The following is a 24961-nucleotide window of genomic DNA, read 5'->3' on the forward strand; positions in this document are numbered from 1 at the left end:
TAGACATCATCTCATGTATTTTTGTGACATTTTTATTGATATTTTATTGAAAAATTCAGCTAAATTGCAATTTGAAGAAGTATCGGATGTAAGCATGAAGTATGTCAAGTCACGTTTGATGTTCATCTCAACAATTATGACAGGGAAACCAAAAAGTAGGCTCTGATTGTTTGGTAAGTTTGGTTTAGTGTTATTATTGACACAGGTCACAGTAGGTAGGCACTCTGGTACATGATATTTGTAATTTTTCAGTGTACCTAATTGGTACGTTCTTTATTATTTCTACGCCATGCTTTTATAAGATCTGACAAAATCAGCTGATTAATATGAGGCAATTACACATTATATTTAATTTGTAATTTGCTTCAAATGCTGCTTGAAACGACCGGAAAACAAGTTATAAAAGTGGCCATTAACCAGATTATAAAGTCATAATTAAGTAACAGGTTTTAGAGTACTGTACTATGTATTTTACATACATAGTACAGCCTAGTTTTTTCTACGAAAATCTTGATCACTCGGAACTTTTCGGAATGGTTTACGGTGCATCGCTTTGGTTATGGGCGAATGAACTAGGTACATATTTAATTTTGTGAGTTATTTCGGCGTGCAGCTCACTCTCTATGTAATTGGGAAAGCCGTGACGGGTAATAATTCACCACCTCACCAGCAGTCCAGCTCCCGGCAGGCTGAGGATGGTTTGCTCGGTACATCCTAACTCTGATGTTATGAAACCATTATAGATTGGTCTGAACTGAAATGTTATGTGCATGAAACATTATTTGGCCTAACCCTGTCATTCACAGGCAAACATTTGAACAATTCTTATTGACAACGTTACCCGACCGGTTCTAGACTACGCGAGGTCGCGGATTCGAATCCCACATAAATTTTATTTAATTGTTTTTTTTTTACTTCACATTCAATTCATATTAAATCATTATTATTTAAAATGGTATTTTCGGTTGTGTGTCTGTAACATTGTGTCACACGATTCTTTTTTTTTAAATTTATTTTATAATCCCTTCCGCTACCTACCTACGTGTAAGTTGCGTCCGCGTTTTTTGCAGGTCGTAACATTATTATTATTTATATATTTTCATTTAAAAAAGAAAGACAAACATTCCCAGTTTACGAATAACCTGACAATAATTTAAAATCTCCCACTACCACCACAGTAAACGGAAAATGTTGCTTGTGTTGTGATGGAGGAATAGAACACTCTACGCCTGGGTGGGACCCAAACGCGATGTCAACTCAGTCACCGACCGGTCTAATTTGTTTATTCTTCAACTAACTGCATTTTTTCAACCTTTTTACTTGACTTTTCCTAAATAAAAATGGCTTATTTTGCGTTAGGTAAAAGTCGCTGAAGCCTGCTGCCGCACTCAGAATGCCGTCTTTTCTAGTTGAGTGTTGGAAGTTAAATACAGAAATGCTAGTAATCTTGTAATAGTTAATAATATTTTTTGCTAATAAATCATTCACGGTGGGTCTCGTCTAATGTCGAAATTTGTACGATCCATTTGTTCACGTTAACGTTATGGTACGGTTTCCGCAGTATTTAGGCGTAATAATGTTTTCTATTCAAATTTTCTTTCTCGCTTCGGAAAATAGAGCTTATGATTGATCGACATGTAAAACGTTGTGTAACCTCGACAATCGTTATTATTTAATTAACCATCGGTTTTATCTGTCACAGTCAACTCGTTCTCAATATGCTTTAAAAAGGTAGGCCTAAATTATAGTTTATTTAACTGTATATAATTACGCCACTAAGATTCTAATAAATTAGATAGTGTTTCACTTGACACTAATCATTTATTACAAGTAATTTAATCAAATGTCGGATTCGCGATTAGAAACATTCATAAATTAGTTTTTAAAACCGGTTTATTTCGTTAGAATCTGATGATGATTCCACGAAATTCTTGACCAACATTACACAATAATCATCGACATGTTAATGTTGTAAACATATTTCATAAATTTGTCAGTATTTTTATTTTTTCGTAACTGTGATAAAGCGTTTCGAACCTTCCCATTTGGTCAGTTGGTAATTTGTGTCCGGAATTCACGAAGGCTTCTCTGCGGATGTGACGTCACAGCCGCTTGACGGTAGGCTGTGGGTGGTGGGCGGCGACCAGGCGGCAGGCAGCCTTCTGCCTCTGCCGCTGTCCACTGCCCGCCGCCCGCTGCCCGCCGCCCGCTGCCCGCTGCCCGCTGCCCTACGCCCGGCGATGCATTAAATATGAGTCACCACACTCCTTATGTAAGTAACACAAGGGGCCTTTGGCGCAATTGACTAGGAAGAACTTAAATGAAAACTCTCAAGTATAATGTACCCACCTACCTACCTTTTACTGGTTCCACACTACATTGCATGATGTAGGTTTCGTGGGCGCGGGAAGTACTATCTAAGGCTTATCTATGTGAGCTTTACATGCCCTTTCTGGAACTAGGACAGAGAGAAGACTTTTCACAAACAGAGCTGAAAAGAAACCTCTTTGGGAGCGAGGCCAACGCTGTTGACACTTTGTAAGAAAGAACATAAACAGTCGGGTGTTTAGCTTCAGTCACGTCCATCCCCAGCGTCCCTGACACCGCAAGAGTCGCGGCTTGCGAGATAGCCGCGGACTGTTTAATCCTCTCAAATCTCGGCATTCACTCTTTTCAGGCGGCTGCCCTTTGAAAAGTGTTGTTGAATGCAGGACTTGCCCACCCCCGCGGTAAACTGAGTAAACGCTCGCTGTTCCCTCCACAATGGGGATCACAAGTCCGGGCCTTACGGCGACAAGCCATCTTTGTGCTTTATCTCATATTCAAACTCGCTAAGCCGCGGCCATTTCTTACACCTAACTTTCAAAGCCGTAAATCACAATTTCACTTTATTGTTATTACGTGAAAACAGTATACAAGTAGCAAATTTCCATGGAATAGAAAACATTTTTGTAAAAATAATTATGAAAAAAATAAAGATTCTCGCCAAAACACACTCACGGTTTCATAAATCATTACAAAGCCTTATTGAGGAAGTTTATCAACAAGGAAATACTTAATCTTGGGAAGAAATGCTTCTCGTTATTCCTTTTCTTTTTATTAAACGATCTTCCTTCGCATTTGGTCTTCCTAGTTTACTATAAGCATTTCGAGGATTTACTTTTTTATTGAATTGAAAACTTGTGCATTTCGGAATGTGTTATTACAATTCACCGTTTCTACACCTTGTTACCAACAATGTTAACTACTTCTCGCTAACACATTGTTCCGAATTTCACTTGATCCTCTCGTAATGTATGCACCACGCTGAGATCTTACATAACCGCCACAACAGTACATATGAGTATATGAGTAGAGTGGGAAACAATTTCCTACTTGGGCCGAATTCCTCGCAAGCGTATCCAATAAGAAGGCGATCTCTTTGAATTAACCCAAGATATGATTTATGTGTGTAATTATATCATGATGGCTGCTTTTGCTCTTCACGCCATACGAATAAATTATCCCTACGGAGATCTATTTTATACGGAATGGAATCTCTACTAACGTCGTAATCAAAATTCTACCTATCAGATGAGTTCGGTTCATCTCAGACTAGGCCTGGAATGTCGGCCGGAAACCAGGGAGGCTGGGCCGGGCGGTGCTATGCGCTATAAGCTCTAGTCACAATCTCTATCCCTCCCAACTGTACTGACTACATCTACAGACAGTGATGCCATATACAAAAAATTAAAACCCCTGCTTCAGGTGTAAAAAACATGTTTTACGTAAACTTTTTATTGAAAACTAGCTGACGTTTACCCGGCGTTGCTCGACTTTTCTCTACTTTTATAAATATAATATGCATGTATTATGTATATATAAACCTTCAGGAAGAAAATCTCTATATGAAAACCCTATCAAAATCCGTTGTTTAGTTTAGAAGAAATAAGCGCACAAACAGACAGACGCGGATAGCCGTTTGTTTTATGCTTCTTTAAATATTTATGTAAGTAAACAACGGTATCTAAGTAAATTATATATAATGCTTTATTAGAAACAATTATTTTATAATTTTTCTTTGAATGAAAGAAAAAAAAACAAATTTTTCAATTTGTTTACTAAACGATCCATTAGTTATGAGTTCTTACACTACTCTATTAAATTTTTTTCTTAACCTAATACTGATTTACATAGCGTCGTTTTCGTTAAAATCACCTCAAGGGCGCTGGACACTAACATATATAAATTTTTAATTAATGGTTTTTTAAATTAATTAATATTAATTGAAGAAGACAACAATTAGACAGAGACATTGTGAACCTGTACTGAGTTCAAGAACTACAATTCTGGATTTCTCAAAGTTATGCTAAAATAATGTTTCATCTCACTCAAAAGTAGACGTTTTTGTTGCCTGGTTAAAAGCCACGTCTTGTTAGTCATCTTTTGAAAAATGGACGTATAAATGAAAACGTGATAAAAGCCATGCATCTGGCAACACTGCCTACAGACTACACTACTATGTACCTATGTTACCGTGCTCGGCGGAGCCTGCAATTAAAAGGCTAACTCCTGAAGACGAGATGCTGAAGGTTATTAATGAGGGATAAGTGAAGGCGGTTATCATTCCCAGGGCTGGAATTCTATAGAATAGCGATCAATTATGTAGAACTGCTAATGGATTTTATTTGTCTAACTTCAAATACTAAATTTTGCCCAATGTTTACTTTATTATTAGGTATTGTGTCACATTATCCTAGACCCCTTTCGGCGTGATTTCTCTGTACGTAACGTTTATATTTAAAATTGTCACCGCGTCTCACTGTATGTCTCCGCTGTCTGACCCCAGAGCGCGTTACTCGTGAGTTGTCTTAAACATTTAAAGTTACAATAATAATACAGCTGCACTTCCTCCTTCCTGCTGAATACAATACGTCCTCTTGTTAATACCCAAACTCTACTCCAAAACCAACACTCTCGAGGATATTTTTGTTCGGGCCTAAGGAAATGGGCGTCTTCGCTTATAATATTATATAGTTCCCAATCCGGAGTTTAGGGGTGGTTTTAAGGAAGATATATTTGCGACGGCAGTTAACGCGGACATTTTATGGATGTGGGTTACCTTTGCTTTGGCTTGTGTAAATACACCCATCATTCGGTATTACTAACCCCGTTTGTACCTCTGTCTCCGACCGATAAACCTTATGAAACCGACAAACTATTTTACTCAAATATCTTATATATACCTACAACGTTTTATGTGTTCCGATAAAATGTTTCATTATTTCGTAACTTACGGTATTTTATTGCATTTATTTAAAAAAAACACCTCAAAAGAACCTTAACCTTTTCAACCGTTAAAGGCGTAAGAGTATAATAACTTATACATAACCAGACTATTCATCAAGAGATGACTCAAATTGTTGTCGAAGATGGTTTTTTGGCAGAAGCCATTTAATATATTTTCCTAATTGAAGAGGTTGAAGTATGCGGCCTTGCAATAGCTTATTAATGTCCTGCAACCATTGATGTATTATATGATGTATTTAGTATATGCCTGCGACAGACAAGAACATCGTGAGCCTTCAGTCTTCTCACTTTGCGCGTTAATATCAAAATAAACTAGATTAATTAGTATGTATTTACATTTTCAACATTTCGACACATCGAAAACTAATAATGTTTTGTTTCACTTAGTTCTCACACAACTTACATTCTTGATGTGACGTTTTAGTTAGTTGATTTTTTTTTATTTCTATTTTTTTTTTTTTTCTATGTCTGCGAAATGTTATTTAAACATCAAATATGTTTACTTTGCCAATAAGTGCTTTTAAAATCGAAAATAAAATTCTGTCTGAGTACTTTTCTATTACGCGGGTTTACATTGGTGACGCAAAAATATAAACCACCTTATACGAATTCGTGACTCTCGTATTCTCCCCTCGCACTTCTTATACGAAGAAGAACAATTTCACGATAATTATCAGTACATATCTTCATCCCCAATATAACTTCTTCCTACTTCTTGTAATGCGACACACTCCTTGGAATATTTACAAAGCTAAACGAAAATGTTTACTAAATTAAGAGCAAAAATATTTCAAGAATTTTTCCCGAAGTACGAGTTTTTCGTTACAAATGAGTTCATTTTATATTTTATTTTTCCTTAAAGGGAAGAACAGAAAATTCCACCTCAGAACACTACCCTTAGAGTTAATTTTGGTTAAAGTATTTAAACAATTATTTCTAATTACGACGTGGGATACTGTTTTGACTAAAATCCCCATTAAACCGAGATTGTCAGAATGTCGGCCAAATTCTGCCCACTTTACCCATTGCGGTTTAGATTTCGACAATAGGAACTATCCACGCGATAAATCATCCTTCCCCAGCGAGTCTCTTAGGGCGAGGGGCAACATTATAGCTGTGGGTGTTGGTACTTACCGCCTCTAAATAATTATATGTCGATATATCTACCCACTCTATTAGCCATTTCGTCTTGAGTTTATTTGTTGGTTTAGTACATTTCTAGGATCTTAGTGCCGTATTTCCATTTATGTATATGTTGTCTCGCAAATACCAATCCTCCGACTGGTGAAGGTGTAAAGTGGATATCTCGAAGCATCCTCTAAATTCTGTCAATGTTGAAACCCTTTCAAATCACCATTCTTACTCTCAAAATAAAAGTCCCGAGTTGAGTGAATCAATCAAACATCTGAGGAAAAAACAATTCGTGCGCTGTGAGGCTAGACGCGGGAGTTTTAACCCTTCCCCGCCACGTGTCTCACAGACCAGTTGGTTGGTTGTACCCCAAATGGGGCTCGTGCGACCCTCCCCTAATGGAATCATAACCCTTCTGCACCACGTGACTTGGGTTCAAGGGGCAGCGGCCATGTGTGAATTGTAAGCTGTTTCATGGACTACCCAAATATTTCAACCCTTCTTTTGTTTGTTCGGAAGGTTTCGTTTCGCCTATTGCTAAATCTGGTCATTTTCAACATTACGAACGAATCTGATTGTTCAGCTCATTATTTGAGTGTTCAAATTCTAATCGAATCCATTCGAGCTGAATTTAGCAGGGTTGGAATCGCTACTTCTATGGCAGCTATTTTGTAAAATTGTTTTGTTATGCTAATGAAACCGTATCATAAAACGCGACTGACTTGTGAAGTTTTTAATCTGCTCATCGAATCATTTTTTTGTTTTTAATTGTTGTATTATCAAATATATTTTGGTTCTACATATTTGAACAATTTCAAAAACACGTCGTTTGTGACTTACGATGCTTCATTTATCTTCCTCAGCAATAAATCACTTTTCGTTTTCAAGTTTTCGTGTGGTCCATAATACTGTTGTTGAATTGTTGGCCAGAATCAGAATAATGGGAGCTCCAAAGGAACCCTCCTGTAACAGTGAGATTATCACGCTTACTTTGATCCTTGTCAACGTTTGTATCCGGAACAACTCAGAACACTGAAGCCTTTCATTGAGACCTTCCCCTCGGATCTTACATTCTTCAAGAAAGTTCACGCTTTACTTTAACAATGTAGATAATTAAGGATAAATCTTCCACAGACCGAGTAATTAATTTGTCTATTTGGAGAATCTGCTTTATCTCAAAACTGAGATACAAGTTATCTAATGTTTGGATAGGTCACAAGTAACCAGATACTACAACTTGAAAAGTTTTACAACACTTTTATTAATTATCTTGGAGTAAAGTGGATAACTTGCTGTGTGAGATAACAAGTTTGCCGGATGTTTACACTCGTAGACACGCTTTTAATCATTAATATCATTTTCACCTCGGCGCACTATACCTGTAGGACGTAGGTATTGCGTTCGATTAGTGAGCGCGTAATCCTCTCATGCTCGCCAAGTGCAATCAACTGATTAAACCACAGGTAATATCTATCGGCTTGGGTGCGCCTGGCAATACTTTCCGATAAGTTATCAAATGGGATCCAACAATGGTGGATTGTGTTTGTTCAGTTCATAATTCTCTCTCCTCTGTACTAGATAATACCGGGATCTATCGATTGATTTTAAAGCTGATGTATAAACTATATACAACACTATATCGCAGGAAGTATATCTGCGGTTTGCCGTCGTCAGATACACAATGGTGTATCTGAGTATTCTTCCCGAGTCAGCGTCTCGGAGGCACGGATCGCACGCCTCTTCCCGCCAGCGGAGCAGGCAGCAGGCAGCAGGCAGAGGTAGTGGCAGGCAGCCCCGTGTCTCGTCCCGTTGCTGGATGGCGTTATCTCGTATCTCGGGCTGCGAATCGTAAAACGTGTTGGAAGTGTCATAGCGAGGGAGATAAACATTTTTAGCTTCCGTCTCCCCCCGAGGCGCACGAGCAAGCTTGTTTCCGAGGATATAAAATGAATACATTGTAAATGCTTTTAAATCATACCCAGCCAAAGGGAACAGGGCGTGAAATAAACTTTATAGATGGTGTCATAACCCATCGATGAAACGCTCCGTGGCTACGCTTTATGTGTCGAAAACCGATAGTCGTTTCCATCGAATTACGGTGGAATATTTTACTAACATTGTTAAAAGTATAACGAAAAGGCGCTTCGTGTGTAGGTAGGTACTTTATGAAAATATACTCAGTCGCGAGTCTCGACCCCTAATCCTAAACATAAATTTTCATGACTGTTTTAGTCAATTTAGTTAAGATAGCTTTTATTCATTCTGAAGACAATAATAATGTGTCTGAATTATACATTTTCTGTCGGCTACGGAAACCAAATGCCAAAGTATAATGTAATAATGGCTTAAAGCGGAAAAAGTAATGATGGTGCGTGTATAAAAAAACTCGCGACTTGTTCGACTTTAATTATCGCAATTGTTTTACCACTGGAACAAAACATGTCACATTTATTTATTTCTCTTTGTACCTGCTCATGCTCAAGTCTTTGTCGTAATTATTATAAAGCAGAATTTAATAATGTTGTTGCGGCCTAATTTCTTCCCACTCACTATCAAATTTAGGTAAATATGAAACAGTTTATAATTACTTGAATTAGTGGATTATATCGAATGCATATATACAAAATATTTAAACTTTGGTATGCCTCCCAATAAATTAAGCGCCATATGCTGTATCTCAATAGTTATATCCAAGAAAACGAGCTTATTATAGGGGCGGAACCCCAAGTAGTTAATCGGTGAAATCAATCGAATTAAACTGAAACGTTCGAACTAAAAATAAACCCTTTAATATCCCAATCAGATATAGTGAGAGGTATTCCCGGAGATTGGAGCCATGACGTCGGCTACTTTATTTTGGTATTTTAAATTACCTTTATTGGAAAATTTTGCGATTAATTCTTAATTGAATTGACGGTTTGCTTACTATTGTAATATAACGCGTCAAATCGGTTTTAAAAACGTGTTTCGTTCAGTGTGAAAGTCCCTTCGCTTCTCCTATCTAGAAGCTGTGATTAATTGGCACTTTTGAATAAAACTCGTTTTCGATAGAACAATAACTCACAGAATAGGAAAGTTTTATTACACATTTTTTCATTTAAAGGATGATAAATCTAATATTTTTTGCTTCTCTGGTGGCGTTTTCCTTTCTTTGATGCTAAGAAGATGGATTCTGCATTGTTATGGAATTCTGTTTCTTTTCTGCTCTCAAATTACACTTACATTGTTGTTGCTCGATGAATAACGATCGCCATCATGTAAAACAATGAGGGGACAGATTGACGAAGGATCATTGACCTCGCAGCAGCACACGTGGACCAGCAACGATGCTGGTAATAACCATTAATTAACGTAGATCTTGTTACATAAAAGTTCGTTAGTGCAATGTAGAGATTTTCATTGCAAATACTACTTTACCAGATACAAATCGTACAGCAGTTATTTTATTTGTAGTGTTTGTTTTATGTGAACAACATTCCTTTTGATTCTTATATCATTGGTAAAGGATGCCAATGATTAACTTCATATTTTACCGAAATCCGTCAATCATTTAATTTTTCAGGAATTAGAAATTTCTCCATCTCCATATGTAATAATTGAATCTCTTATTTTTTTGTAATAATATCAACAGGATTAATTTTCGATAAATGGACAAAGCATATCGCATCGTTTCGTTACGTGAACAAATGGTGACCTATTCAAACGCGAGCACATTCTGATCGGTAACTACAGAACAAATATTAATTCTATCTGTTGTGGCTTTCGTTTTATAAAAAAAATAATATTTAATCCATCAGCTTGTTATTCTGATAACGAAACAACAGAATGAATTCATCGCATGGGATAGCCTTTATTATTTCCATCATTTTAAATTTTTTTCACTCGCTCCAGTTTAGTCGAGCAAGAATATCAAATGAGAGTAGACAAAAAAATAAATTAAAACTGAATATTTAAAATTGCTTGGAGAGATATTAATTGTGTTATTGTGCCTAGGTTTAATTCATATACCATAGCAGAGCAGTAAGCTCCGACCCCCAAATCGAAGTAATTACAACTTAGCTATTATTACCTATTATGACACATTAAGACTTAGTTTACAACGCGACTCGGCAGTCTATTGTCACTGTAAAAACTAGAGCAGAACAACACCTGTTTTAGGAATGCTGCTTATTCAATTAGCAATTCAAGGTGCAAATTATGACGTCACGGTATTCTACTCATATTTGTAGGTGAGTCGCCCATTGTTCTTTTACTTTACATGAAATATCGGTAAGCATGAGGGACTCAGAAATCACTCATTCTCTTTTTGCGCTTTTTATAATGATTCTCTTCTCGTTTCCTTGTCAGAGATTAGCATGACAATACTGGTAGTCGTGTCGATCTATGACGCCCACTTAGGATTTCAATTGAGATCAATTATTTTTATCTGATTTTAATTATACTCCTTTGTAGCTAACGTATCACGTCCACTGTTTTAATTTAAAGCGTTGATAAAATTACTCGCAATGAATCCAGTTAGCGATTGTTCGTAGTGTTATTTTTACATAATTAATTTATGAGTTAAGTCTGTTTTTTGCAGAATTTATCGATTCTAATGTCGTCTGTAGACGCCTAGTTAGCTGTTAGATGGGCACCTTAGTAGCAAATTGAAACATTACAGGCGGTAAACACTAGCGCCATCTCACCGCCACCAGGGTAATTTATGTCAGAGAACATACATTAAAAACGAATAAATTGTCGGGATAGGTCGTATTGTACTACCAAACAACTGTAAAAGATGTAGGGCTACTATGCAAGCGTAAGACCAAAACCCATTTCTGATACTGACTACCTATACTGAAAAAATACACTATTAATATGCACTAATCTTCTATTTATTTATAATTTATCAGCTTCCGTTCAAATTTGTCTACAAAGAAAACATTGGATTCGAAAAATCGAATATTTCTGGTTCAATTGTTACGCTTTCTTTGCTAAATATAGTCCATTTAAGCACATTAGTTAATTAGGCATTGCATTAATTTTTTAGTAAAATTATATTAAATATACTATCTGCAAAGCTTATTTGAGTAGGCTTGGTTTTAGTTAATCACTGGCTGGAACCGCAAGAAAGCAGTCAGCATTGTCAGCAAATGAGCAAGAACGAAGCCAGCCCCCATTGTTTGGATTCAGGCATTATTTTTATTCTAATGAACTACTCCGCCCACACTGCTCTTGGAAGACACCGAGCTTTGATCCTAATAAAAGTGATTCCTTTAAAACTCACTTTATTTCCAGTATTTTATATTATTTGCACAGTTAATTGGTAAATAATAGATTAATTAAACAATTTCTATTTATTTAATCTGTCGTCCTATTTCGTTTATTTTGCCCTTCCCTGGGACATAAGTTAAATTAAACCACAAAGAAATATCGGATGTTTTACGATACAAGGATGAAATAATTGAGTGTGGAAATGGGAAATAACACAAAGATGAGAGAAAAGAGGGAGTGATGTTAACAGCGGTTTACCGGGAGCATATTCTTAAAAATGGAACCATTCCAAACGTGAATTTGGGATCCGGTTTTTACTAACTCAAAATTATCATTACTTCTGGTTAGTAGATATCTAACCAACTAAAACTGTTAATTAATTAATTCGTGATTCATAATTACTTTCAATTTTATGTTAACAATTTTGTACCGCTTTTTATCACAATCATTAAAAATTATCTTTGAAATGTTGATTTAACTCTTTCGCAATCAATAATGATAATGATATCACTTTCACCTCTCCCAGTACTAGGACGATTCCAATATTTCAGTCCATATTCAACCTTTGCCCACCTGTGCAAGTTTGCATTACCTGAGCAGAAAGACGCGCTGTCTATAGGTAAAAAAATGATAACATTTTACACATAGTTCCAAATATCTTACATATAGACTGATGCTTTTGCCGTTCTTTTTTGATCATGAACTGATAAGTATTTAGTGTTTTTACTAGGAAAATATTGCTGATATAACTTTTAAGTTTTTTATAAGGAGAAATAATAAGCAACTTGTACCGGATAATACTTCTATTATATTTGTATTCGTCTATTTCCACGCAGTATTTCTTCCTTTTCCATTATATTTGCCCAGATTAATCTTTTATTTCTCTCAGCATCACCGTTGTACGAAGTGGCTCTTTAATTAAAAATATATCCAGTAAAATAAATAGTGTCACCCCATCTGATAATCTCCCCACGAGATCTGCAGTGCTGCGGTTTTTTTTACTTTGCGGGTGGCTCCGCCACATGCGAAGGTTGTATCATTACTGGCTTACACAGAAGAATGAAAAAGGAAGAAATTGTAGTTACAGCCAAGACACGAGAGGCTGCATATAGTCCTACTATCCTCGTAATGTGTATCTATTTCTGTTGAAGTATCAACCTTATTTTACCCAAGTACCTTATTTTACTACTTATTTGTTTTTCTATATTGTATTGACGTGTATTATTTGATATTGTATTAATGCTATTCTATGTAGTGTTGTTAATAGAACCTTTACTAATTGCCATTTTTTTTAAGTTTTAAAATTTATTTCCGTCATTGGTATCGGCTGCGTAAAAATGAATACCGAAACATTATTTTTCTGAATTCAGAAGGCACTGCTTATGCGCTTGCATATTCTTATATTAATAATTCTTATTTTTCGGGTGGAATTAGATTTATAATCTTTCTTTTATAAATTGCGTTCGAACATGAGAACACGGTTAAATGGAATTAAAATGTTACCGCCGTTAAATGAAACATTAAATTTGTTTATTACTAGTCGGCAATAAGTTCATTTTATAGTTTTAGATGTTGACCAAGGTGTTTGGGTAGCGTGTAGAGGAATACCTAAATCAAGCACCGTTTGCTTAATGTCAGATTATTTTTGTGGTTTAACTGGGGTTTGAGCCAAAACTGACATTTAGCTTTGGGCTAAGTAATTCGAGAAGCTAAGCTAGTGACTATGTAAATATCAAGTCTCTTTGATAAATATACGCCTAACTGGGTGGCAGTTGTTTGTCCCATTCCACACTCTTCCACAGGGTGTCGAGACTTTCGAGCCCTCTTCAAGGTCCACGCCTTTGTGGGGTCTGCTTTATTTATATCGTCTGTTTACTCTTTTATATCAACTCATCTGGAACTCGGTAAACTGTAAAAATGATATGTACATTGTTTAGCAAGAGTTTATAATATCATTCCATGCACATCCACACAAGGGCGTGTCATAACGTAGGTATTTAAAAAATAAATTGAATTTTAATAAAAAAAAAAGATGCATCCGAACTGATATTTCTAGCCATGAAAAGGGTAAAAGTGTATTTTTTTCTTCTAAAATTGGTTTTTATGTTATTATATTACAAAAAAAACTGTTCGCCACTGCATTCTCGTTAGTCTGTTTGATTAGTGCGTATTTGCTCATATGTTTGGGCGTACAGTGAGTATACTGTATAGTGCCTACAACAGTGATGTTTGTGATGAACATTGTCTACTTCTCATGTACATTATTCATGATGCCCTTTTTTGTATGAGATTATATTATGTCGCTAACGCTTTTCTTCTTTTTGTTACAGGTTCGTTTACTGCCAGATCCTGTTTCCATCACCCTAACAACTTCAAGAACGTACCATTTATGCATTGAATGCACATTCATCGTGTAAGTAATTTGTCAATTTTCTTGTGTGCGTATTTTTTTATATATAATCACGTAGATTACGTTCCTATTATTAATTATCTTTTTTTCCTTTGTTTTGGTTGCGACATATTCTGATATTGCGTACTAAATAATAAGGTATATTAAGACGATAATAACAATCAACGATAGTAAATATTTACTTAAACAGATAGCACCACAATCTCGTCTACTAAATGGGACACTAAACTTAGGAGTGGCCTTTATTTACTTGGTTATTTAAATAATTTTAAAAAAATCTGATGATTTTAATGATTACATACCTTGCGCTAATTTCTTCAAACATTATAACGAATATGCGTAATATTTTTACTATAACCTAATTAACCTGGATCACTTATTAAGTTTCCTGCCGTTCCAACAACAAATACCTACTGTCAAATACGTAATGTATTCGTCACCTTGAATATATTTCTGACCGATACGAAAATTGACATAAACTGGTTAAATGATCAGTTCACCCGGCTGCGATAAATTTATTTTTAACATCATTCAATCGTGAGAGAGGATCTTAAAATGGCAACATTTCGATTAATCACTCTGAACTTACCCAAATTGTTTTCATCACAATTCATGTCATAAACATCAAGACCAATAATTATTATTTGTTGTACCCGGCGAGCATGAGAAAAACGCATTTAAAATCCCGCCTCTCAACGGTTTAATTTGCAGTGTTTATGCAAATAATCGTGGGAAAGTCGTACCAGAACCACTGACAGCGTAACGCTAAATGTGCAATTTTTTCCCAAGAAAAAGTTAAATGCGTTCTCGTGGTTGCGTTTGTCTTCTATTTACAAAGGTACAGAATGGAAGATATTATCTCAATATTGTCCTGGTGCAAGACCACCATTCAGAATTCAAACCCGGCTTGGAATAGCTTTAGCCGTGTTTGGTGACCAGATTTGAACAACCAGGTTTCTATGTCTCCTAACCTCTCCCCACCTTTCTATTTCTCATCTCCTTCAGCCTTACAACATACAATTTGGATTGGCACAGTCACATTAGCTCCAGACGGTTGGTAGCAGTTCACATAAAAGGTTGTCATTCGCTCAGGTGCAACGCTAATAAGATTTTGTTAGAGTGCAAATAACACATAATCTGCCTGCAGCAAAGGTGTCATAAGAGCTGAACAACTTTCGTACGTTAAATTAAAAATAACAAAATGTCTTTGAACAATAGTTGTTACATCTTATTCTTATTTCTTTTCATAACGGAGGTTGGCTATGATTAACGCATTCTCGTAAAGTTACAATTTCTTAATATGGACACATAATGAAAAATATTATGACTGTTGCAATGGAATCCTCTCCAACGTATTGCGTGTGATGGACGTTACACATTATAAATTTATAATGCTATGTAATAACTTCTTCAATAGGTGAAGCATGGCGAATGCTTTCATAATGACGTGAAAATCTCATTCCTACAATTAGTCGGTTCGCCGCTCATGAAGAGTTCTTTTATTTGTTATTCTTATTCCACGATTGTTATGTATTTGACGACGCATGAAATATTGCATGTAGGTAGTATTCACGATTGGTGCCAGCACTCTAATGATCTTACCTGTAATTGATACATCTATTGAACGCACAGCACCAGCGGTAAGAACTTTGACTCGCACGCAGTTCCTTATTTTCAATCTCATATTTCAAGCTTTCCTTGCAACTACAAACAACAAAAAACTTCCTCGATGCAGTATTTAACAGACTTTTAATAAAACTCATGGGCGCTGCCGGACCAAAACGTGCAATGTAAATTTTTATATTTGTTTAAACTTGCAAATGACTTTAGGTGCAGCTTAGAAATGCATCATTTTTTTACAATAGGTATCATGCAAAAAAGAGCAAAACAAGTGTGGATTACGTGGAACAAAGTATCCACCCTCTGATAAAGTTTGTACCTCGTTATGTCACATGTCTACCTTCTTGATGTGTGTGTCATTGGAAGTCAGGTCGGATCACATTGTCGCTGAATAATACATAGCTTAGGCCGTCACATCAATTTCGCGCGTGTAAAATGATCGCATGAGGATGTGCGAATGCAATTTATTTGAAACTTGCGAACAAATAGCATTTTTGTTTCGCGTGCATTCAATACACTCTCTTCTGTGGCATTCTATCGCTCAAATATGTTTGTTTGTTTTGCTATCGAATTTATGACACGCGCCTATTCGGTAACAAAGAAATTGCGTGCTACTGTTTTATAATAAATTTTACTACCCGGTTCCATTGGATAAATAAATACATATCCTTAAATCATACATCAGTTTGTTGCTACTGTGGAATCATTATTTATTCATATTGATTGCATTTCAAGTGTTTAGTTTTTTCCTATGCCAAAGTTCTGCAATGATTCCCAGCTGCTGTTAGCCTCATATTTCCATGTCAAATACTTAATCATTAGCACATCGTTTAAATCGCAGTTGTCACATTCAAATATCATTAGTTTCTATGTTATTGTGCGAGCAGCGAAACAACAGTAATATAAACAGGCATGTCGGATTACGGCTTGGATCAGATATAAAACGTTTTTATTAATTGACGAATAAAACAGTAAAAACCTGCTAGCGTTTAATTCTCTCCACCAGCCCGTAGTTGGGTCTGTAAGCGACCAGACGCCCACACTCGAAATCGAATATCGTCTGACGTCAATTTATCAAACAAAAACTAAACAAACATTTACTTTCGTATTAATATTGTGTTTCAGTTTAGATATAAATGCAACGTGCGTTCGATTAATTACCTTTCATATCTTGTTACTCCGACAACAATGGATTGTTGGCAACTAAACTGACAACTCCGCCATGCCTGTGTTGTATCATGTAATACGAATATGTATTTTTAGGTTGCTATCTGCCTCCCCTGTTAATCAATTATTAAACATGGTTTTTAATCATGGTTTCTCCATTCATAGTGACACTAAACTTCATCCAATTTTCCGTTTGAACCATAAACGAAATTCTTCTAAAAAAATCTTAAATCCTGATTGCACATTTGCAACTGCTCGCCCATTCCGTTAAGGTTTCATGACAACCCTCTACTGTTCGGATGATGATATAAAGTGGCGTTCTATTAATATTTCCCATTTGGAAACTTGATTAATGGTAACAAGATTGGCTTGGAAACGCATATCCTCCCTCCTTTGCCTTCAAAGGGTTGTTGCCAATTCAATTTGCCCTGTTCTGAATATGTAACACGCTGCATTATCGCATACATATCATGACAATCATCACCCATTTTCTATGAGTACATCTACTCGGGATGAGTCATTCTAAAACCATTCAAAAATCACCTAACCCAGCCTATTTATTTAAAAAAATAAATCTATGCCTGATAGTTAATAGTATAAACATTTACTCACCATCGTATCTACTCGTATGTCGTCACCTTATTTTCTTTACAGGCTTTTTTGAAGGTTTTTGTTTTTTTGTTTATTTTTTGCATTTTGTTGATCATTTCTAAGAATGTGCCGTTAGTATTTTGGGTACAGTCAAACACGTTTGACTATCAAAGATCACCAAAATTTATCGAACATATCCCGAATAATCGACATTTGGCAATCAAACGATCCAAGACTTTAATAAAAACATCACAAATCGCTCTGGCTTAAATGTTTTCTTTTTGCAAATAAATTGGTAAACCTGATTCATTTATCTTCACTCGAATAAGTCCATATTTTATGTAGCCAGTGTTTTTATTAACAACTCGGTAAATATTGAGAAAATGGGGACACGGTTAATACGCACTTTTAATTAGAAAAACTCTGTATCAGTAAGTTACAATGAGAAGTGAGTATTTCAATTTTCGGATATGGAAGTAATCCATGTTAATAATTATTAATTAATTCTTAAAATTAAATTCGGTTTTCCACTTGGCGGCCATTGTTATTGATGTTAAAGTTTTAATGTTAGTTTTTTTTCTTCTTCTCTTATTTAACCCAAAATGTGAACCCATGACCCTAAAATAGTTTCTTCGTTCAGGTTTAATCAAAAATATCATTTTAAAAAACTTTTTTACATTTTACACATTCAACACATGGCGTGAAGAAAAGACGTCAAATTATCAGTTTTTCAACTGAATGACTATTTTTTTTTTTTTTTTTTTTTTTTAAGTCGGAGGCGGTTTACTTAAGTTCCCCGCGAGCACTTAGGCCATAGGCCCATTGTACTATCTCCCATTTTACCTCATTCCCTTGCCAGTAACCCGGTCCCTTTAATGAAGTTCACCAGGGCTGTCATTGGATATGTGGCGATGTCTTCTGGTTCCACACTGTGTCTTCCCAGGTATCTGAGCCTTATTCCCAGCAGAGCGGGACATTGGCACCATAGGTGAATTGGAGTCTCTTCCTCCTCTTCACATTTCCTACAGATGTTGGTGTTTTCCACTCCCAACAGTTGCATGTGTCTCCTGAGATGGCAGTGTCCCGTTAATAGTCCTACCAGTTCCCTCAGTGAGTTTCTGTCCATATCGAGTAGTTGCCTGGTTCGGTTAGGGTCCGGTCCGTTTATGAGTACTTTAGATTGCCTCATTCCGGGTGCCTTCTTCCATTCCTTCCAGTGTTGGGATTTGACCCACCTCTTGATATGTAGTTTGGTGTGGCAAGCTGCTACTCCTACGGCCGGCTCGGATCCCGCAAGTGGTGCTTTCGCCCCTTTCCTTGCTAGTTCGTCAGCCCGCTCGTTGCGAATGACTATTAAAATACATCATTTTCCTTTTATGAAATACTGACTTCTCATTGTTATCCAACTGAAACAAAGTAGGGTTTTTTCTGTTAAAAGTGCGTACTAACCATGTACCTTTTTTCTGTATATTTACCAGCAGCTTGAACTATTTAAAAAAAACCTTGCAAGCTCGTAAATTAATAGTAATCTTCAATGTTACTTGCGATGAGATCACAACACATAATGAGCGATCTACCAAAATAGCACCTAAAACGTCAGGTAAATAATTGTATAAAGTATATACAATGGCAGTTCAGTTTTTACAGAATCATAAATTATTCTTGATTCATGAGTGTACAGCCATGAACAATGATTCATATTATGTATTCAGAAAGAAAAACTTGACGTATTTTAAACATAACAGAAAAGACTTTAGCAGTGTGCGTATTATCTACCTACTCAATGTTTCAAACATTAAAATTAATCGGTTAGTTACAACATTACGTTCTTATGTTCAGAATTAATATATGATAAAGATCACCTAATGGGACTGGTTATGTCCAACTTTGAGTATACTGTATGCTAACGCGATTATTTTTGGGGTATTATACCGTGTTGCGCTTCCTCCTTCTCTAGCCAACATTACGGACGTTCGAGCGTTACAGTGTCCGTCATGGTGTGTCAACTGTCGAAAGGTTTCACAGTGCCCCTAACGCCGAACAATGCGCAATTGTCGGGGGGAAAAACACAACATAATTTATGGTAACTACCAACATATCAAAAATACATGAATTTCTGTGAAAATAAGGTTTATACACGACTGAACTCTTTGTCGATAAAGTTGTCAACGTTTTTCCAGGGCTTCAAAATGCCTGTTATTTGATCGTTTTTGGAGTCCAACCCCGTTACGACTTAATAAGGCAAGTAAAGGTAAGGCCGCCGCCTATTTGACCGGCGCCGATTGCTTCATGCATAATGCCTGTGCGTGGAACGAGGCGTCCCGACGCTAACCTTTGAATTGTGGAATTCTAAGTACAGGTGAAAATTATTATTTCTCTTGCGTGCAACGGTACAGGGATTTCTCACAATATACTAAAACTAGACGAAACTTTTTGGGTGTATTTCCAAAGGAAATCAAGTTGCAACTTTGATGCAAGATGGTTCGACCTAGTGATCTTTGCCACTTTATATTTACCTGCTGATAATTAACAGCCTTTTGCGGCTGTTCTTTATAAAATGCTTTCAATCGGACCAATCACCTCGATGTTTTAATTAGATATTGTCGTTGAACATTGAACTTTCCAGTTATTGAATTATTGTTTCCTTTATCGAACGCCGGGCTTTTATCACCAACTAACTGTTCATTATTCACTTGATTTTCCCATATTTTATGTCTGGAAACATCGTTTTTTTATTAACAAAAGAACAAAGAAATCTGCCGTTGAAAAATTTCCAACAAAGCCATTCAATTTTTCAGTAATCAAGAAAGTAAAACTTTTTTTTTGAATAGGTAATTTTAATTTACATAAGACATGAATATATTCAACGAAGTTTTGCGAATTCTTTGTATTTATTATTTTTTTAATATAATAGCAAAGCGTTTACGTATGTTATTCAGAAATTGACTTTCATTTTCAAAATGTGATGCATTGCATGGTGTAAAGCCGTTGGCACTTGGTACCATGCATGGATACCAGGGCTCCATAATAATATTTAGATATTTTATAGTTTAACAATCGCGTGCATTTACATCCACTATGAGTGGTAATGAATCATCCATTCAGCCTTCTGACTCCCTGTTTCTCGTGACTCAACCCCGTTTTACATCGAGGGTTGAAACAACGGCGTTCGTAAAATATAAGCTAGCCATTACAAAAAATATTATAAATTTAATCCTACGTGAAAACCTAGTAAGCAATAAGATTAAGTTCATTTTGATTTATTAATCCGGCTAGACATTAACAGACATTGGCTGATTTGGAATTGACATTCACTTCTAATTTGGTGGCCTCCGTCAGTTTCGTTGGGTAAAAACTAAGCATAGTACAGATATTTATTTAATGCTGAATTGTAGCTTGATTTATGTTAAATACTAAAATAAATTCTAAAAAATTAACGGATTGATGTTAATTACACCACTAATCAAAAAGTTATGTACCTGCGTTTTATTTTCATTTTTGCGCGTTTTTTGGTCTTGAAATGAGAACATGCTTGGTTCCTACCGGAATGTCATTTTATGTCAATTACCTGGCTGGAAAAATATTTGAAAATCGAAAAATTTGCCAGAAAATTGTGTGAGTTCGACTGCCTTGGAAGCAAGTTGTTGATGTTGTTCGTCTATAATATAAACCCGTTTTAAGTATAAGGAAGTATTTAAATATTTACAGTCCATGTCTAGTCCATGTCCAATGTCCAGTCCATACAAATGCATCTGAAGCTGTAACTCGTGAGCAGTTTCGGATGCAACACGTTATCGCCGATTGTATTGGTGATTGATCCCTGCTTTTTTCGTTATTCATAAAACTTGGTTCGATTAAGAATTAGGTCAGCCTCGTCAGCTAATATATCGCGCAGTTTTAGGGGATGTTTTCGAATCGCCGTATCAACCCTTCCCCTAGTTGGTTGGTTGGTTGACTGGGGTAGGTACTGAGTTGGTGTGTGACCAGGCTGTTTAAAACACCCCAATCATAACTTTTCATCGAGTCACCTTGCGCACATTCATTATGCACCGTTCACGATACGCCGGCGACGGCTTATTATTTATTCAACAACAAGATAATGTATTTCCCGCGTTTTAAACCATGCCGGAGTTATTTTTTTATGGTGCTGACTTGTAATAAATATTTCATTCCGTTGCTGGAAAGTCTTTCTCGGTGGATTTGGTATTAAAAGTTGAAAGTTTGTCTAAAAACTATGTTTTCTATATACAGGTCAAATATAGATAAATGTATAGGACGGAGTCGTGTGGCATTTCATCTGTTCCAAATTTCCCGTTCCCGTTCAAGATGGTGGCCTGGTTCAAGATACTACCTTTTTATCTCGCTAAAGTTCGCATGAGTGCGAATCATCCGTACTACGAGATACCTACCTGCCTGAAAAGAGTTTGAAAAAAAAATTATCTTTGGGATAGTGACATTTCTGTGGACAAATTGTACAATTCCTTATTTGAAATTAAAATATGCATGGTTTATAATTAAGCAAGTAGGTATTTAAGTACCTACTTACAAATCTTATGATTTGATGGCATATTTTTGGACACGAGGTCTACCGTTCAAAAAAACTTCTAATTAATTCATTTTCAGTATAAATAGAACAGTAATATTGATCCACTCTGACTTTTATCGTTTTTTTTTTCAGAATGATAATGGTGGAGCGCTGGGGGCTTATTGTATTATGAGTTAATCTCGTGATAAGTTGTGCGGGCTATTGTGTTGTAAAGAATTAACATATTTCTAGAATATTAATTCTACCGGCTTAAATTGACCGGGTAAACACGTACCGTATTTATGTATATTTTTCTTAACGTTTTCAAACTGACTTTATTCCCAAGTACGAATTCGTTTGTAACACTTTTGTACTAGTTTCCTGCACCATTAATACTAATCCTACCATTAATCGTGTTACTGTTTTTGGTTGTATCTTAACAACTCAATATATTTTAAAATTTAAAGTCACGCAGGTTGAGTCATACTTAAGTCTGAAATAACATATAAAAGGGTTGATATATTATTTCAGACGAAACGTACATTTGCCTGAAATCTCTAAAATTCACGCGAGTCTCAAAGGAAATAATTCATTAATGCTTTAACCGTTTGCTTCTGTGATCCTTTGATAAATTTGCGAAATAATGAATTTAATAGGATGGCGATGAACTCGTTTAAATTATTACTTCAACTGTTAACGTGATACACAACACGTGTCTATCGACCCTTTAAATGGAATTATTCTGGATTAATTATATTTGATTACGACCTTGAATATTTTACACTTCGTGGAAATACTTCCGTTACGGCTCTTGAAGGGGGAAATAACAGAGTAAATAATAGTCTACTTATTGCTTACTAATAACATTTTAACAAATTCTCCTCATAATGGAAGGTAGGTACTTACCATAGAATGGTGCGTACTAAATCTCTTAGAATTCATTACAAACTACTTTGAATGCGTCAAATTCTTATCTTTATTCATCCAAGTAGAGCGAATGTCACGTAACATATAGGTCGGAATTCCTCCTTTTGTCGCTTTTGACTTGTTCACGGTGGCTTTATGCCGATTTGGGGAAGGCAACGGCAACCCCAGCCCTGTTCGCCTTTTCATTATCTCGGATTAGAGCCACATCACTATCGGAATGTGGCATCCAAATTCTCATTTTTATACGTTAACAACGCTATTTGTCACGTAGTGTATCGCAGCAGATCCCAGAACCCACCGCCAACCCTTTGTTCGTCCCGCGCCACCTCCGGGCGAGAAGATTGCCTCTAACTTTCTCCGAGATTAGGATGCTGTGTGGTGGTGCTGTGCTGGTGCTGGGACCCTGGCAGCAACTCGCAACTCGCACCTCCGCCGAGAGAAAGCGGTCCGCCATTACGAGTACGTGCTCAACTCATGAGTGGGGAGGAAATCGGATAAGAATTTGAAAAATGCTACCCGTCTCGTCAGCCGAACGAAGATTTATGCCTCCACATTTTTAACTCTTTTGACTTTGGAAACGAAACAATTTGCCTCCGCACAAAATTTATCACCCGATGAATCTTTTTCATAAAATATTGTCTTATCTTCAAGGTTCAAGAAATTACACGAAAATTGGTAATCTTCTACTTCCATAAAAAAGAGAGTCTGTAAATGTGTGTGGTGTAAATTTTATTTTTGTACAAATCTGTGGTTTTATTCCGAGACTGATGACATTTTGCGCACTTGACCTTCAAAACAAGAGAAAGTCTACATGAGATTTAGAAGAAACCACCCTAACCCTTCTTCCCATCCCTTAACATAATGAAATTTTGCACTCGGGCCATTCAAAATAAGAGAAAAATTATTACTTAATCTAATTTCGAAAATGTCTACGTAAATGATGAAGTTAGAACGAGGTCGATTTTGGATGTTCAAGTTGAACACAAAACAGAATATCTGTGAAAAAATGTTTTTTATTGTCCATAAACATAAACATTGAACCTATCCTAAACTTTTCTCAATAATGAAGCAAGTACTAGAAGTAACTGAATAATGTTCCTTTTAACGCGTTTACCACTTTCTGTATCTACAGTATATTATTAAATTCACACCGCCCGATAATGTTATGATACTTTTGTATATTCATTTAGGTCAATAGGCGCAATTTATTCGGTAACACAATATTTATTACCAACACCTATTGCGGTATTCCATTTAAACTCTTCAATAAAAACAAAATGACTCTTATCGATTGAAACTGCACAGTACGCAGTTTTGAACGTTACACCAATACAGTGTTATGAAATTCCCACTGGACCGTGTAATTAAATGAGGAGGTATCGTCGACTACCTACTTCCAAAGCTACTTCTATCGTATTGTCAATTATTTCAAATAAAATAAAAACTGTGGTTTTAATATTGAATTTCAGATAAAACAAAATCTTTGTCACGATAAAAATTCATTCAATGTAAAATCAATGAATATTTCTGTTTTAACTCGACTATTTGGCATTTCATTATGTAAAATTTGATTATGTTTACCGTTTCCAGTTCAAGATGGTGGGTGGCCCGGTTCAAGATACTACCAAATTATCCCACCAGAGTTCGCACGATCGTTTTTCCTACAACAAATTGTCAAATCGGAATAATCGATGTTATGATACCTACCGGCATAAGAAAGTTTGAAAAAAGATTGTCATTGAGATGGTGACATTTCTGTGGACAAATTGTATAATTTCTTATTTGAAATTTTAAAAATGTTACGGAAAATTATTTATGGTTTATAATTAAGAAGGTAGGATTTTAAGTTTTTACCTACATACAAATTTTATGTTTTCAGGGGAAATGATTGTTTTATTTTATTAAAGAAGATAAAATTACAATCCTGTTCACAAAACTACTTGTCAGAATTTAAATAATTGTGAATACCCACGTTTTTACCCAAAATGCATAAAACAAAATTGTTAAGTATCTGTTTTATGGCACGTACGTATCAATCACCAAATAAA

The 24961-nt window shown here is 35.9% G+C and overlaps 1 protein-coding gene across 2 annotated transcripts in view; it reads left to right on the forward strand.

Moving 5' to 3' along the window:
* The window catches only part of Sema1b (Semaphorin 1b), a 262804-nt gene that overhangs the window by 42313 nt on the left and 195530 nt on the right, over window positions 1-24961 (forward strand). The window contains exon 1 of one of the 2 annotated variants that reach the window (XM_089647350.1): window positions 14004-14086. The exons of the other annotated variant lie outside the window; for it this stretch is intronic. The gene's annotated coding sequence lies outside the window, so the exon portion shown is untranslated. Of the gene's footprint in view, window positions 1-14003; window positions 14087-24961 lie in introns of those variants that run through there. 2 annotated transcript variants of the gene reach the window in all.

This window comes from Hesperophylax consimilis, chromosome 3, assembly GCF_061612785.1.
Source record: "Hesperophylax consimilis isolate HC1 chromosome 3, BYU_Hcon_1.0, whole genome shotgun sequence".
Classification (NCBI taxonomy): Eukaryota; Metazoa; Arthropoda; class Insecta; order Trichoptera; family Limnephilidae; genus Hesperophylax; species Hesperophylax consimilis.